Here is a 15,679-nt window from a genome sequence, read left to right as displayed (position 1 = left end):
TTTTTTATGAACTACAAATAATCAAATACAAGGATGAAGAAAATCAACCAATTGTTAACAGCATCTAAGTCTAGGTAGTGGAACTGTAGTGGATTATGATAATAAAACTTAACATTTGTAGTGGTGCCTGGGTAGCTCAGTCGGTTGGGCATCCGACTCTTAATCTCAGTTCAGGTCTTCATCTCAGGGTCTTGAATTCAAGCCCCGTGTTGCACACCACACTGGGCATGGAGCCTACTTAAAAAGAAAAAAACAAAAACTTTACATTTGTATAACACTTCTGAAGGGCCGGGAACTTTCATGTATGTACTCAGCACTTTACATATATTTACTCCCTATGACTACCCTACAAGATAAATACTGCCTTATCCCCATTTTACAGATGAAGAGACAGGTGCAGAAAGTTGAAGTGACTTGCCTCAGGTCACATGGCTAGGCATTTTCTTCTTTGTACTTGTCATCATTTTCAGGATTCTCCATGACGAGTACATTTGGCTTTCATAACCAGAACAGAAATGTACAGGGATTTTAAGAAAACTCAGAGTGCATTCCTGGGTCACAGAGGCTCGGCAGCTCAGCTGGAAACAGCTTTACTGCACAGCCTGTTTTGACCTTGGTATTCCAGGTCTCAGGAGCAACGTTCCCATCCTCGTGGGCTTCTTTTGGTAAGCCCCTGCTCAGGGCCAGCCCCTGCCCCTGCTTGATGAGCCTTTTGGCTAACCGCCTACCTCCCCACCTCCTGGCCTTTGTTCCTGGATCCTTTCTGGATGCACACCTCCACAACCCATCCCTAGAATGGCAGAGGCCTGCAGTGCTCTGGCTCCACCTGTCAGCCCCATCTCAGGGACATAGCAAAAGTCGGAGGGGTGCGCGGCGCAGAGGAGGACATTTGTCCGCAGTCATCTGTTTCCACGGGTTCCACAAAGATGCTAATTTTTTTTCAATTCTAACAGAGAAGTGGCAGCATATAGGGAGAGAGGCTGAACTCCTTACACTGGCCCTGAGCACTCTGAACTCTGGAGAGGCCGCTGCCCCATCTTTTTCTGGCCTAGATCAGCTTCCTACTGCTCGACTACTTCTGATGCAGGACACACGCACATCTGTGTGGGTCTCAGTAGCAGCCACCCAACCTCCCTGGGGTCACACCTAGCTGCAAGCAGGGTTCAAGTAGAAATGGAAGTTCTCTGGAGTGGAGGAGGGGCTGCCACTCTACCTCTTCTTCCCGTGCCCTCTCCAAGCCCTGGCCACTGTCCCAAATGAGGCCGTGGGGTGCGTTGGGGAGACCAGCCCACAGAATATGGAGAGCGGGAGTCTGGGGGGAAAGGCCATCAGTAGGAGACCTGGGATCTAGTCTTGGCTTCTCTCAGTGGCTATGGGACCTAGGCAAGGTCCTTTCCTTCTCTGAGCCCCAGAATCTTTCTCTGGAAAGTGGTACCCATCTCACTGGGCTGTCCTGAGAGTCAACCCACACTAAGATAAGACAGCATTTGGTGTCGTAGAGAACAGTGTAGAATCGTGCACTGGTTCAGACCTGAAAGACATGCCCCTGTCCAAGGCTCTATCTGTGTGACCTCGGGGGTGGCATGCCTTTGAACAACCCAATGAAAGCAACGAGGCCAGTTCCTATAAAGGCACACAAGCACACAAAATGTTGCACATAGTTTCAGGAAGCCCCTGAACCTCGTGGGTACCTCTCATGAGCTACCTCTGGGCTAACCCCTGACCTGGGTGAAGGGGCTAACCTTTTCTCTAGCTTGCGTCTGCTCACACACCTACAGTGATGGGGAACTCACTCCCCTCTAAGCAACTGGTCCGCCTTGGCAGAACTCTGACTTCCCTTCTGCTCCGCTGAAATCTGCCTCCCTGGAGCCTTTCTTGGAGGTTTCCCTGCTCAAGGAACCTGGGAAATATCTGGGACCATGTGTAGTCATGACTCTGAGTTATCTGGGCAGGAGGGATGGGGTTTCCTCCACTGCAAGCCAGGCAAACTACTTTGCTGTTGCTGCTGCGCCCAGGGGTGGATGCTGGATTTTCTGCCTCATAAAGCTGTCCTCCAAGTCCCTCTGGAGCCAATGTGTGGCCAGGCCCTGGCAGCCAGCTGGTCTGCGCACTGGCCCCAGAGGAAAAAGGCAGCTGGGGGAGCCTGACAGGCCCTCTTCCCTCAAGCTGCAACCCTGTCAAAACCAGTGTTTAAAGCAACCCATCTTCCCCTCTCCTACCCCTGCTGTCTCCACAGCATAGGATAATGTCCCCTTGTGAGCTCAAGAACCAAAGAAAATGGGTTTCGAGTCAGGGATATGGATACTGACTATCTCATACAGAAGCAAGGAATATTACACCAAGTAATGAATGTAAAAAAACAAGAATGTAACAAATGGTAGTCCCCTTCTTCCTTCTGCCCTTCTCCCTAGGGGCTCTCCATTTCGGTGGGGCAGAGTTAGTGGGAAGAAACTAAAATGGGCACGTATTGACTCTGGTTCATGTTCTGGGCACATTAGATCTTGACAAGAACCCCACCAATAGGTTTGACTTGGTTCCTCAGCTCACACGGCTGGCACAGGGTAATGAGGGATTTGAACCCAGGTCTGGCACCCCAAGCCCTGCATTATACCGCCTCCCGAGGAGGGTGGATGGTACCCTCTACTTGTGAAGTAGCCTCTCCTTTAAGCCATTCCGCTTGTTCTGGGGTGAAAGGAGCAAAGCCGTCAATGGATTCCCTTAGCCCCAAGTTGTCCCCACGTTGTGTTTGGACTGACCTGACCTTCCACAGGTGTGAGACCACTGCTGTGCAGAGGAATTGGACCTGAGTTCCGGGACCTGCTGGGCAATGACCAGATCCATGCATCACGAGTAAACGAGAGGGCCCCTTCTGGCTTCACCAGAAGGAACCAAATGGCCTGAGCATTCAGGTAGGAAATAGAGGCCCATGAAAGGAGAAGTTTGCTCAACTCAGATCAAGACAAATACGTCTCAGGTGGCCGAGGGAGGACTTCGGTGGCCTGGGCAGAGGGCAGGGCTAAGGTGGAGAACCAGAGCAGCCTGGGAAAGAAGGTAAAGCTGAGTTGGAGGAGGGTTTGTCTGAGGCCCCTGGGCCGCTAGGCTATAAGGGAGCTGGGGCTCATGAGCCCAGCGAGCGTGCCCTGCAAGGTGCCCTCAGTGAGCCTCGGCCTCCTGAGGTTGCTCAGAGCCTGGCCAGAGCCTAACTCAGCTCCAGGGAAGGCATTCCTGTGCCTTGGATGGCAGAGCTGGAAGGCTTGTTGCCATGGCAGCCAGGGGGCTGAGAACAGGAGCAGGAGAAAAGCAGCCCTGCTCGAGGGTTGTAACCAAAGGAAGGCACTTCCCGGGTCTTCTGGTGCCCAACCCAAGAGGATGTTGCTGTCTGGGGTTCATGGCTGGTATTGGGACTAAAGCCTTCTTCAGCCCACCCAGGGCCAGTCTCCAGTGTGAGTGTGAGTGTGAGTGTGTGTGTGAGTGTGTATCTGTTCATCTGTATATGTGTGTGGGGACACAGAATCCCAGGGGACCATCTGTGTGTATGGATATGTGCATATGTATACACTCATGTGGGTCCACAGAGGCCTGGAAGGGCGAGGGATGTGTGTGTGTGTATGTCTTTGTGTATGTTTCTTAGAGAGTAAGAAGAGGAGGAAGAAAGACAGAAGCCCTAAATGACTCTGGTTTTTGGAGCAGCCAGCCCGGTGTGGTGGGTGTAGGGAGCAGAGTGGGCCGGTCAGGGGCCTGATTGGAACCAGACTTGGCAAGGAGGGGCTATAAATGTTTTTTCCCTGCCTGTCCTGAGAAATTTATGTCACACCCACTCCATCATCCTGGCAGGGGCAGCCTCTCCCAGCTGCCTGTGGTTCTGGGCCTTCCAGCACAACCAGCAACCACTATGGGAGTCCCCTGGGCTTCCTCTGGTCCTAGGCTTGAATGGACCCCATCCCGTAATGGCTTGAGGCTGACAGGGATGAGCCATGGTTGGAGGAGGAGAGAACTTGACCCCACATGGCCTTCTTTTCCACAGTCTCGTGTGGTGGTAGGGGGCAGGCATTAGGAAGGTGTAGGGAGGAAGGAAAAACAGGAGAGGAGCTGGGCTCCATTTAGAGTATCTTCCCTGGGGCACCTGGGTGGCTCAGTTGGTGAAGCGTCTGCCTTCGGCTCAGGTCATGATCTCAGGGTCCTGGGATCGAGCCCCGCATCGGGCTCCCTGCTCAGCGGGGAGTCTGCTTCTCCCTCTCCCACTCCCCCTGCTTGTGTTCCCTCTCTCGCTGTCTATCTCTCTGTCAAATAAATAAATAAAATCTTAAAAAAAAAAAAGAGTATATTCCCTGCCTTCTCCTCTTAACGGGGTAGGAACTGAAGGCAGACAGAAAAGGAGAAGATGGCTCCTCAAGTAGGCTTCACAGACCATTTGAGATTCAGATGGAAACTGAAGCCCAGGGAGGGAAAGGGACTTGCCCAAGGCCACACATTGAAGAAACCAACCCACCCTGCTGTATGTGGATCTTCTCCTTACCTCTAAGCTAGAGATCTCTCCCAACCTAGAATTAGGCACCCCCTTTTTCTGACCATGTTACTCCATCCTTAAAATCTTTTCCTTGGGGCGCCTGGGTGGCTCAGTTGGTTGAGCATCTGACTCATGATTTTGGTTCAGGTCATGATCTCATGGGTAGTGAGATGGAGCCCCGTGTTGGACTCTGCGCTCAGCGAGGAGTCTGCCTGAGATTCTCTCCCTCTGCCCCTGCCCCACTCCCCACGCTCTCGCTCTCATTCTTTCTCAAATAAATCTTTAAAAAAAAATTCTTCCCTGGTTTCCCTTTGTTTTTGCAATAAAGGCGAGACTCCTGAGCATGGATTACCCGGTCTGCCCTGCTCTGGTCCCTGCCTACCTCTCCATCCACATCTTTTACCAAGATCCCTCTTGCCACTGGGCCTTTGCACATGCTATGTCCTCTGCTTGGATAATTTTCTTTCCCTTTTTCTGGTTTTGACTCCTACTTCTATGTCAGCACACAGCTCATCAGGGGAATGTCTCTATATCTTCCCGGCTAGGACATGCTGCCTAGCATTTCACTCTCATGGTACTGTGGACCTCTCCTCCACAGCATTTCTTACTATTGTAATTTTACTTTTGTTGTGTGCTTTGTGATTAATGGCCATCTTCCCTACCATACTCAAAACTCCATGAGGGCGGGGACCACAGCTGCTTTTGTTCACAGCATCATGCTGTCCTAGTGCTCAGTGCAGGCCTGGCAAATAACCAACAGTGACAAGGACATCAGGAGCTAATATGTGAGGCTTACCATGTGCCAGGCACTCTTCCCAGGGCTTTACTTGAAATAACACGTTTAGTCTTCACAAACTCTATAAGGTAACTACTATTGTTATCTGTGTTCTTAACCACTATCAGTGTAAGTGCTTAATAATAAATATTTATTGACTACATACTTTTGTTTGAGCCCCTCGCCGTTCCAATCCTGAAGGGAGGTGCCAGCCCTTGAGCACCTCTCTGGATCTTGAGGTGGCCCCTGTCCCAGGACTTCTGCTACCTGCCCATAGTCACTCCTACCCCGTGTCCCTTCTCTCAACTTCCCCTACATGCACTGCTTGCATCTGTCTGCTCCCTTGGTTGACATGAGAAGGTTCTAGGGCTTGGCGATGCCTCTGAATTTAGGTAAGCACGTTTTCACCCCTGAGTATTTGCTCTGGTCATTATATCACAGCCAGAGTCCATTGACCTGGTCTCACCTACTCAGGCTCAAACGCTTCCCAGCTGGGTACCTTGTCAATTCACCTCCCGAGCCTCAGTTTCCCCATCTGTAAAATAGTTATTCACAGGACTGCAAAATAGGGCCATGAGTTATTCGCAGGACTGCAAAATAGGGCTAGTGAGTTTTTCTGTGTGTGTTTGGTAACTGCCAAGCACAAGACTGATATTAGGTATCACTTGAGTCATTATTAATAATAAGTTTATAATGTAAACTGGAACTTTCTCTTCATGGTTTCGAGCTCTAGAGCCCAATGGAGATGAAAAGGAACACATGGTACTAATGGTAGGTGTTCAGTGTGCCCCCTTCCCAACCCTGGTCCACCACCCTGCTTCTCTTGCCTGCCCTGCCAGCCTTCTTACCTCTGCCACACCCAGGATATGCTTTGGACTGGTTAAGAACCCTCAACCCTGTATGGGGAAGGAGACAAAGCTGTTTCCCCACTGCATCCCCTCCCTGCCACCCTCCCACCCAACTGGCCTTACTGTTTCTCTGCTAGGCCAAGGGCAGGGAATGCATGGCCCCCTTTTGCCCCCCAGGGCCCAAGAGCCCTGCCCCTCCCCACCATGGCATCTTGAGCTGAGTCTATGGCTCTTGGTGGAGGGTGGCTGTGGGTTGGGGGGGCAGAGACAGGAGGGTTACAAAAGCTGTGCCTTGCTTACCCAGTGCCTCCGGGGGACCAATGAATGCACAGAGCCATAGCCCAGGGTGGGGGTAGGCTCAGCCGCGTGTTTTCATTTTGCTCTGTTTGTTTTCTGTTTAGACCAACTGCTCAGTTCTGGTTTGGGCCTCTGAGGGCTGATGGAGTTTGGCAGGTAAGGATTTCTGGGGCCACCCATCTCTGCCTTATACAGGGCTGTGGGCTCAGCTGCTGCCAGGGCCTGCAGGAGCAGGAAGCCCAGCCTGCTCTACTTACTGGCCCTTTTCTCTCCATTTTTCTCTTTTCTCTTTTTCTCTCCCTTTCCCTCTTTCCTTCTTTCACTTTTGCTCCTTCTGTATCTATTTCCCGTCTCCCTCCCTCTCTCCCTTTCTCTCAGCTCTCTCTTGGAATTTGTCCCTGTCTCTTTCCTGACTCCCTGTGCCTCTTTTATTTAATAATTCTTTCTGTCATGCCCTCTTTCCCCTTTCTTTGTCTTTCATTTTTCCTTTTTTTCTTTCTCAAAAGGAGAGGAAGAAATCAAGTCCTGGGGCACCAGGAGGTCTGAGTTCTGGCCCACCCTCCACCATTACCTCTTTCAAAGTAACCTTCAACAGATCCTTTTCTATCTCTGGGCCTCAGTTTCCCCATATGCACACTGAAGGCCCTAACTTATGTGACCTCTGAGGTCTAAGCTAGAAAGTCTTTCGAGTATTTATTCCTGCAGGGGAAAGGAGGGAGGGGATAGATCAGACTCTCTCTTCAGGAAACATGGCCTGAAATGGAGTCTGGAGGAAGAGGAGGGAGGAATCGGTAGGAGGGAGATCAGCGCCATCTTGAGCAGTGAGGGTTTATGGGAAAGGGCAGAGATGTCCACACCGCCCCTCCTCCATGTGTGCCAAAACCCAATTTAGAGAACCCAAAGAACAAAGCTGGGAACTGAAGTCTGGAAAGGTCAAGACACTACTCCAGCAATGGCAGACAATAGGACTAAAGAAAAGAGCACCTGGTCTTGCTTCTTGATCTTCCATCTGCTTTCCACACAGCCCTGGATCAGGCCAAAGCCCAGTTGGCCCCTATGTTCAAGCCCACCTCTCCTCTCATTATGACATTTGCCCAGAACTCTCTAGTGACTCGAGGGCAAAGAAGTCAGGGCTTAGGGAGTGTCATACATCTCGGAATTGCCTTCTCTCTTGCTCCAACAGACATCTCAAATCCTAGTGCTGACCAAACTAAACTCATCCTCCATGTTCATCCCATACTTCTTCCTCCAGGGTTTCTTTCCTCAGTGAATGGACAGCCATCCTCCCACGATCCTTGGTTAGAGGGCCTTGGCCTAGGCTTTTGCTTCTCCATCACCTCCCAGATCCCTCCCACCTCTAAGTCATGGGGCTTTATCTCCTTGTGGTTCTCCTCCCCTCCCCCCCCCCCCCCCCCCGCCACTGCTGCTTCAACCACCATTTCCTGCATAACCTGCTGCCACACAACCTCCTCCTGCTTTCCTGGTCTTCTGTCTCACTGTCTCCAATTCAGCTGCCCAAGTAACCCTAATATTTGGATATCAAGGCAACTTCAAGCTTTGGGCTATTATAAAGGGGACTGTTATAAATATTCTTGTGCATCTGTTTTGGTAACGAAATTGTTGGGTTGTAGGGTAAGCCTATGTTGGGCTTTGGCAAATACTGCCTCACACTTTTCCAGAGTGGGACCAATTTATACACCAAGCAGCAGGGCAGGAGAGTTTGGGCTGCTCCTCATTTTCACCAATATTAAGTTAGTCATTTCCATTTTCTTTCCTTTAACGCATTCTGGTGGGTGTATGGTGGCATATCATTATAGCTTTGATTTGCATTTTCCCCGTAACTAATTCAGTTGAACACTTTTTCATGTTTATTGTCCACCTTGATATTCTTCGTTTATTGCACATTCTTCTGTTGGGCTGCCTAATATACTCTGGATTATGAGTCCTTTGTCAGATATATCTATTATAAATATAGTCTCCCATTCTTTGGGTTATCTTTTTTTTTTTTTAAAGATTTTATTTATTTATTTGAGAGAGAGAATGAGATAGAGAGAGAGAGCATGAGAGGGGGGAGGGTCAGAGGGAGAAACAGGCTCCCCGCTGAGCAGGGAGCCCGATGTGGGACTCGATCCCAGGACTCCAGGATCATGACCTGAGCCGAAGGCAGTTGCTTAACCAACTGAGCCACCCAGGCGCCCTCTTTGGGTTATCTTATTATTCTCTTAAACCAATCTTTTCATGAACAAACACTATTTTTATATACTCCAAATTATCCATTTTTTTCCTTCATGGATAGCATTTTTTCACCTTGTTTAAGAAATCTTTGTCTACTCCAAGGTTACAAAGTTGTTCCCCTATGTTTCCTCTGAAACGTCATTGTTTTGCATTTCACATTTGTATCTGTAATCCATCTGGAACTGATTTCTGTGTATGATGTGAGGTAAGGGTCAAGATATTTTTTTTTTCTACATAGCTATCCAAATAACCCAGCACCATTTATTTTTTAAAACACTTGCCAATATACCTACAGTGTCATTTTTGTCATAAATTAGGTGATTATATATGTGTAGGTCTGTTTCCGAATTTTCTATTCTTTCCTTTTGTCACTTTCTATATCCTGGTGCCAATATCACAATGTCTTAATTACTTCAGCTTTCTAGGTCTTGATATCTGTTAGAGTCCTCCAGCTATATTCTCCTTCAAGATAACGTGAACTATTCTTGGCCCTTTGTATTCCCATCTGAATTTTAGGGCCAATTTGTCAATTTTGCCACCAAAAACAATTGCTGCGATTTTTAAATGAGATCACATTGACTCTGTAGACTAATCTGGGGAGAAATGACATCTTTATAACATTAAGTTTTCTAATCCATGAATATGGTTTAGCCCTTAACTTAAATCTTCTTTAATTTTGGAGGGAGGTTCTTTTTGTGTGTGTGTGTGTGTGTGTTTTCAGTGTACATGCTTTCCACATCTTTCATTAGATGGGCGCCTGGGTGGCTCAGTTGGTTAAGCCACTGCCTTCGGCTCAGGTCATGATCCTGGAGTCCCGGGATCGAGTCCCACATCGGACTCCCTGCTCAGCGGGGAGTCTGCTTCTCCCTCTGACCCTCCCCCTTCTCATGCTCTCTCTCTCTATCTCATTCTCTCTCTCAAATAAATAAATAAAATCTTAAAAAAAAATAAATAAATAAATTTCAGCCACTGGATAGCTATGTGGTGATATCTCATTGTGATTTTAATTTATATTAATGATGTCGACTAACTTTTCATGTGCTTATTTGCCATCTGTACATCCTGTTTGGTGAAATGTCTCTGCATGTCTTTTACCAATTTTTTAATTGGATTGTTTGTTTTGTCTTGTTTCACTGTTGTATCTTAAGAGTTCTTTATATATTCTAGATACAAGTCCTGTGTCAAATACTTGGTTTACAAATATTTTCTCTCAGTTTGCAGTTTGTCTTTTCATCCATTTTCATCACAGAGCAAAAGTATTTAATTTGATGAAGTCCAATTTATCCATTTTTTTTCTTTTACAGTGGTGTATCTAACAATTCTTCACCAATATCTAAGTCCAGAAAATTTTCTCCTACGTTTTCTTCTAAATGATCTATAGTTTTATATTTTATATTTAAGTTTATGATTCATTGAGTTAAATTTTGATCTGTATATCACCTCCTGCCAATATCACATGGTCTTAATTTTGGTAGATATATAAGTCTTAAAATCAGGTAAAGTGTTTCCTCACACTATATTCTTCTTTTTCAAAATCATTTTGACTATTCTAGTTCTTTTGCCTTTCCATATAAATTTTAGAATAATCTTGCCTATATCCACAGAAAAAACTTGCTAGAATTTTGATAAGAATGGCATTAAATGTATATATCAATTTGGAGAGAATTGACATCTTTACTATGTTGAGTCTTCCAATCAATGAACACCTAGGTATGTCTCTTCATTTATTTAGATATTCTTTGATTTCTTTCATCAGCATTTTTAAAATTTTCAGCTTGTAAGTCTTGCACATGTTTTGTTACATTTATATCTAATTCGTTTTATTTTTGGAGACATTTTAAATGGCATTGCATTTAAAATTTGGGTGTTCACATGTTCATTGCTAGTATATAGAAATATAACTGATTTTTGTATGTTTATCTTACATCCTGTGACTTTGAGGAACTTAATTATTAGTTCTTGTTCACTCTCCTCCTAATTTTTAAGTGTTTTTATTATGAAAGTGTGTTAGATTTTGTATAGTGCTTTTCCCATATCAATTGGTAAGTTTATTGGTTTTTCTTTCTTAGCCTATTAATATGGTGGATTACACTGACTGATTTTCAAGTATCAAACTATCCTTGCATTCTTAGACTGAACCCCACTTGGTTGTAGTGTATAATTCCTTTAATATATTATTGAATTCTATTTGTTGATGTTTGGTTGAGAATTTTTCTATTTTCATGTGGGCTATTGGTGTGTGGTTTTCTTTTTGTGTACTGTCTTTGCCCAGTTTTGGTGTCTGGGTAGTGCTGGCTTCATAAAATGCATTGGGAAGTCTCCCCTCCTTTTCCTTTTTCTGGAAGAGATTATATAGAATTTCTGTTCATTGTTCCATCAACTTTCAGTAGAATTCTCCAGTGAAACCATCTGGTCCTAGAGATTTCTTTTGGGGGTATTTTTTAATCACAAATTTATTTTTTGATAGTTTTAATAGTTGATACTACCCAAAATATTGGTTTCATATTGGATGAGTTGTGGTAGTTTGTGCTTTTCAAGGAATTAATCCACTTCATCTAAACTGTCAAGTTTATGTGTATAGAGTCGTTCATAATGTTCTGTTATTGTCCTTTTGATGTCTGCAGGGTCTGTACTGATATCCTCTGTTTCATTCCCGATATTCACAATGTGTGCCTTCTCTCTTTTTCCTTTGTCTTATTAGAGGTTTGTCAATTTTATTAATCTTTTCAAAGAATCCGCTCTTTTGTTTCATTGATTTTTCACCCTTGAAATCCTGACTTATACTTCACTTGGTCATGACACATTGTTCTTTTAATATATTTTTAAATTTTATTTCCTAATATTTTGATTTCTTATTTTTCACCCATATTTACAAAAGAGATTGATCTGAAGTGTTCTTTTCTTGTAATGCCCTTATCTAGTTTTGGTATCAAGATTTGTCTAGTTATTTAGCTAGCCTCATAAAAAGAGTTGGGAAGCGTTCTTTCTTTTTCTCTTTCTCTGGAAAGATTTGTGTAATGTTGATGTTATTGGTCACATAGAGTTTTATGCACTTACATATGTTTGGAAGTAAATAGCTCCATCTCTGTGCATGGAGGTAAGTGGAGCAAGGTAGCATATTTTTAATCCTCTACCATCTGCCAGACACCATGCTAGGAATTTTACAGTCATTATCTCATTGTTTCCTTATAAAAATCTCACTGGACAAGAATTTTTATACTTGTATCTGAGCTCAGAAAACTGAGATTCATTGGCTTGCCTAAGATCATACAGATGTGGGATTCAAAGCTAAGTCTTACTTGTTGACCACCTACTACTACAGTCTAGGTACTGTGCTCTGAGATGGTCATCTGCTATAGTGCTGAATCCTTCCAGCAGCTCAGTGAGATAGTAATCATATTTTTCATTGTAGAGATGAGAAAGCCAAAGCTTAGAGAATTTGAGGAAATTGTCCAGAGCTGAATGTCTAGGATGTGGCCAAGTTGGGCTCCAGGGTGGTATTTTGCCATTCTGCAGCCAGACTGTGTTCTTTGTGCTGTGGTCAGAATGTTCATCTCCCGACAATGAGCACATTTCTTGTGTGTTAGTGACTGCCGCCATTGTTAGCAGCTCCGGGGAAGGGAGGGGTCATGATGGCCAGAACAGCTGCTGGCCCCAGGTTTCAGGTGCAACAATGAATCAAAGCTGAAGAGAGAGCTAGGGAGTTAAGCTGCTGGGCAGCTGAAGAAAAGGGCTCAGGCAAGTGGGCCCTGAGCCTGGGGGACTGGGAGGTGGCTTGGCAGACCCATATACAGACCAAGAGATGGGTCGATGGGTGGGGAGGTGAATGGTGGCTGGACTCTGCTAGGTCACAATGCCACCCCTCTATTATGTGAAACAGCTTTCCTGGGTTGGCCTGGCTGGACTGAATTTCCTTTTGTCCCTGCAAAGCCCAAGCCTGAGCCACTACTAACTCCTAGGAAAGGAGAGAGTAGGGAAAAGAAGAGAGGTACCCAGAGGCCCTAGCCCTGAGCCAGAGACATGGAGGTAGAGTCTAGGATTAATGATATGGCAGAGCAGAGAAGGTCCTTACAGATCACTTGGTTCAGGCACCTCACTGTCTAAGGAGAAACCAAGGCCCAGAGAAATGAGGGTAAAGTGATTTACTTGTCCAAGGCCCCGCGCAACCCTAAACAGCCACCTAAGGAAGACAGCATGGGCTTTGAGGCCCAACTCCACCATGTATTAACTTGTGACTCTAGGAGCAAGTTACTTGAATGCTCTGGGCCTGTTTTCTCATGTGTACCTCACTGTAGTAACCACTTCTATGAGATATCTATTGTTGTACTGATAAAATGAAACACTTAGGACCGTGTCTGGCACATAGGGAGCACTGTGTATGTGCTGTTGTTCTTACTGGAGACCCGTGGGTGGGATGGAAAGAGCAGGGGCTCAAGATTCAGCCCTCCTGGGTTCCAGTCAGACTGCCACACGAACTGTGTGGCTTTGGGCGGGTTCCTTCCCTCTCTGTGCCTCAGCGCCCTCATCTACAGTATGTGTAAGGTGTGACTACTAAAAGTTGCCTGCTGCCGGGGCTGTGAGAAAATTCAGCCCTATCACGTGAACGGATCACCTGGTTCACAGAAGGCCTTGGAGAACATGTGGCTGTTATAACTGCTCTTGAGACTGATGGAGAGGAATCCTCCAGGGTGTCTGCTCCCCAAGCCTCACACACTCATACCTTTCAGGTATGAGACCTTACCTCCTCCCTACCAGAGCCAGGCAAAAGCTCCAACCCCCCGTCTCAGGCCCTGCAGCCTCTCTGCTCCTGCCACCCCCCCCCCCACCCCCCACTGGCTGACTTGTTGACTTCACAACTTCCTTGCTTCTCACAACACTGGGGGCTGTGAAAGTGACTCTGAAGAGACTTTGAGGGCCATTCCAGCTGGAGGCCCTGCACCCTTACTGATGGCCACTGGAAGTAGGGAGATAGGGCCTGCCTGCTGAAGCTCTCCTTCCACCCTCGCAGGGACCACTTGCCCAAAGCCTCCTCTCTATCTGACCTGGTCAGTGGATTTGGGGCAGTCAGTTAGAACAAGAATCAGAGACTCACAGGCCTTCTAAGTGGAGATCACTCCTTGTCCCCATGCGCTGTAGTTTAGGGGAGGGGGAACACTGACAGAAAAAGTAAGGAATGTGGCCAAGGTCACATAGCAATAATTCCCATACTACAGGGTAAGAAGCTGTGGCTCAGAATGCAGAGTTAAGATCACAACCCAGACCTCCTAACTGCTGTCTTTTCTAGAACTAAAGTACATCAGAACTGAAAGAGATCTTGGTTGAGGGTTGAGTCTAATCTCATTTTATAGATGAGTAACATTGAGGCCTAGAGAGGGAAAGGGACTTGCCTGAGGTCCAAAAGGAGTTCATGACAGAGGTGGGACCCAAACTCAGGGCTCCTGTTCTCTTGGTCAGGGCTCTTCCCATACCCCATAGCTGCAGAGGGAGTAGCAGTGGGCCCAAAGGCTTCCATGGGGTGGGGAAACCAGCACAGTACTGGGATGCTTTTAGCCCCAACCCAGTAGGAACTATTGTCTTCCCACCCCACACCCTGGTGCTCTGGGGACCCTTTCTAACCTACCCCACTGGCACCCTGAGGAAGGCATTCTCATGTGGCTGAGCCCTAATGAGAATCAGAGACCTGAGTTCCAGACTGTGTGTCCTCTCTCTATGCCTCTGCTTCTCCACCTTTAAAATGGTGTGTGGAGTGTGGGGCAAGGGAAGACTAGTTGAGTCACAGCATTCAAATTAACTGGAGGGTTGGGGAATCTCCAGATGTCCAGGCTCTACCCCAAATCTGTGAAATCAGGCCTAATCCCCCAAGGGATTCACATGAGCAGCAGGGTCAAGGTGTTCTCTAAGGGCTCCTCTACCTGACTTCTGCTCAGATTCCCTGACTGACATAGGGTGTCTGCAACTGGGAAGCGGGAGGGTCCTGACAACACCCCTCCCACAGTGCCCACTCTGAGCATGCCAGGCCAAACTACAGGCCACTTTCCCAGGGTTGGCAAATTGTTTTGGGGGTTTCCGGCACTGTCTGCGTTCCTCCTGGGATGCTGCTCCTGTGGTAGGAGTTGGCCTGTCCACACCCCTCCACCTCCCCTCTCCTTGACCCCCAAGCTCCTCCCTGGTTGACTGCATGTGGCAGGGAATCCATGCAGGCTCCGGAATCACAAGCAGCTTAGGGTGAAGTCCCTGCTTCACCAGGAGGTTTGCAGCCTCAAGCAAATCATTTCACTTCTTTAAGCCCAGGCTTTCTTATTCCTAAAATGGGGATAGTAATAGTTCTTAGCTCACAGCACTGTTGTGTAGATAGGCTGAGCCCACGCACCTAATGCTTTTGGCACAGCATCCCTACTAGAGAGCACTCGGAGAGCAATAATTCCCCTCCCCCGAGGCTGCTGCTCAGCCCCAGGGGCAAACTGGCCCCTGGCTCCCTCAGAGGAACCTTGGGCAAACTGCCTTGCTCTCCTTCAGAAAACTCAACATCCTGAACCAGGCCCCATTCGAAGACAAAGAGGTGAAAAGTGTGCTCTCTGCGCTTGGTGTTTTCTAGTTTGTGAGACATGTTCACTCCCACTTGCTTGTATCGCCTTCCCAGCAAGCACATGAGAGAGGAATTGTAATCCTTGCTGTACAGGTGACAAAGCTGGAGCTCAGAGACATTCACTCATTTGTCCAACAGTCCCTGAGATACAGGGATAGGCCAAGTCTGTGTGGTCCTGCCCTTGCCCTCAGGGAGCTAACAGTCTAGTACAGGGGACAAAAGTTATGGAAATATGTTGATTTCCATGGAACGTGCTATGAAGGGAATAAAACAAAACAGCAAGGAGCTATGAGCAAGAAAACCCAGAAGGACACATCTTATTCAGATGGGGAGGACAGTGCAGGGCATGATCTTTCTGAGGAGGTGACATCTCAGCTGAGACCCGAGGGATGAGAAGAAGCCAACCACGCAAAATAAAGAAAGAACATTCC

The sequence above is a fragment of the Phoca vitulina genome, unplaced genomic scaffold (assembly GCF_004348235.1).
Source record: "Phoca vitulina isolate PV1807 unplaced genomic scaffold, GSC_HSeal_1.0 scaffold77, whole genome shotgun sequence".
NCBI lineage: Eukaryota > Metazoa > Chordata > Mammalia > Carnivora > Phocidae > Phoca > Phoca vitulina.
This window is presented reverse-complemented; position numbering follows the sequence as displayed.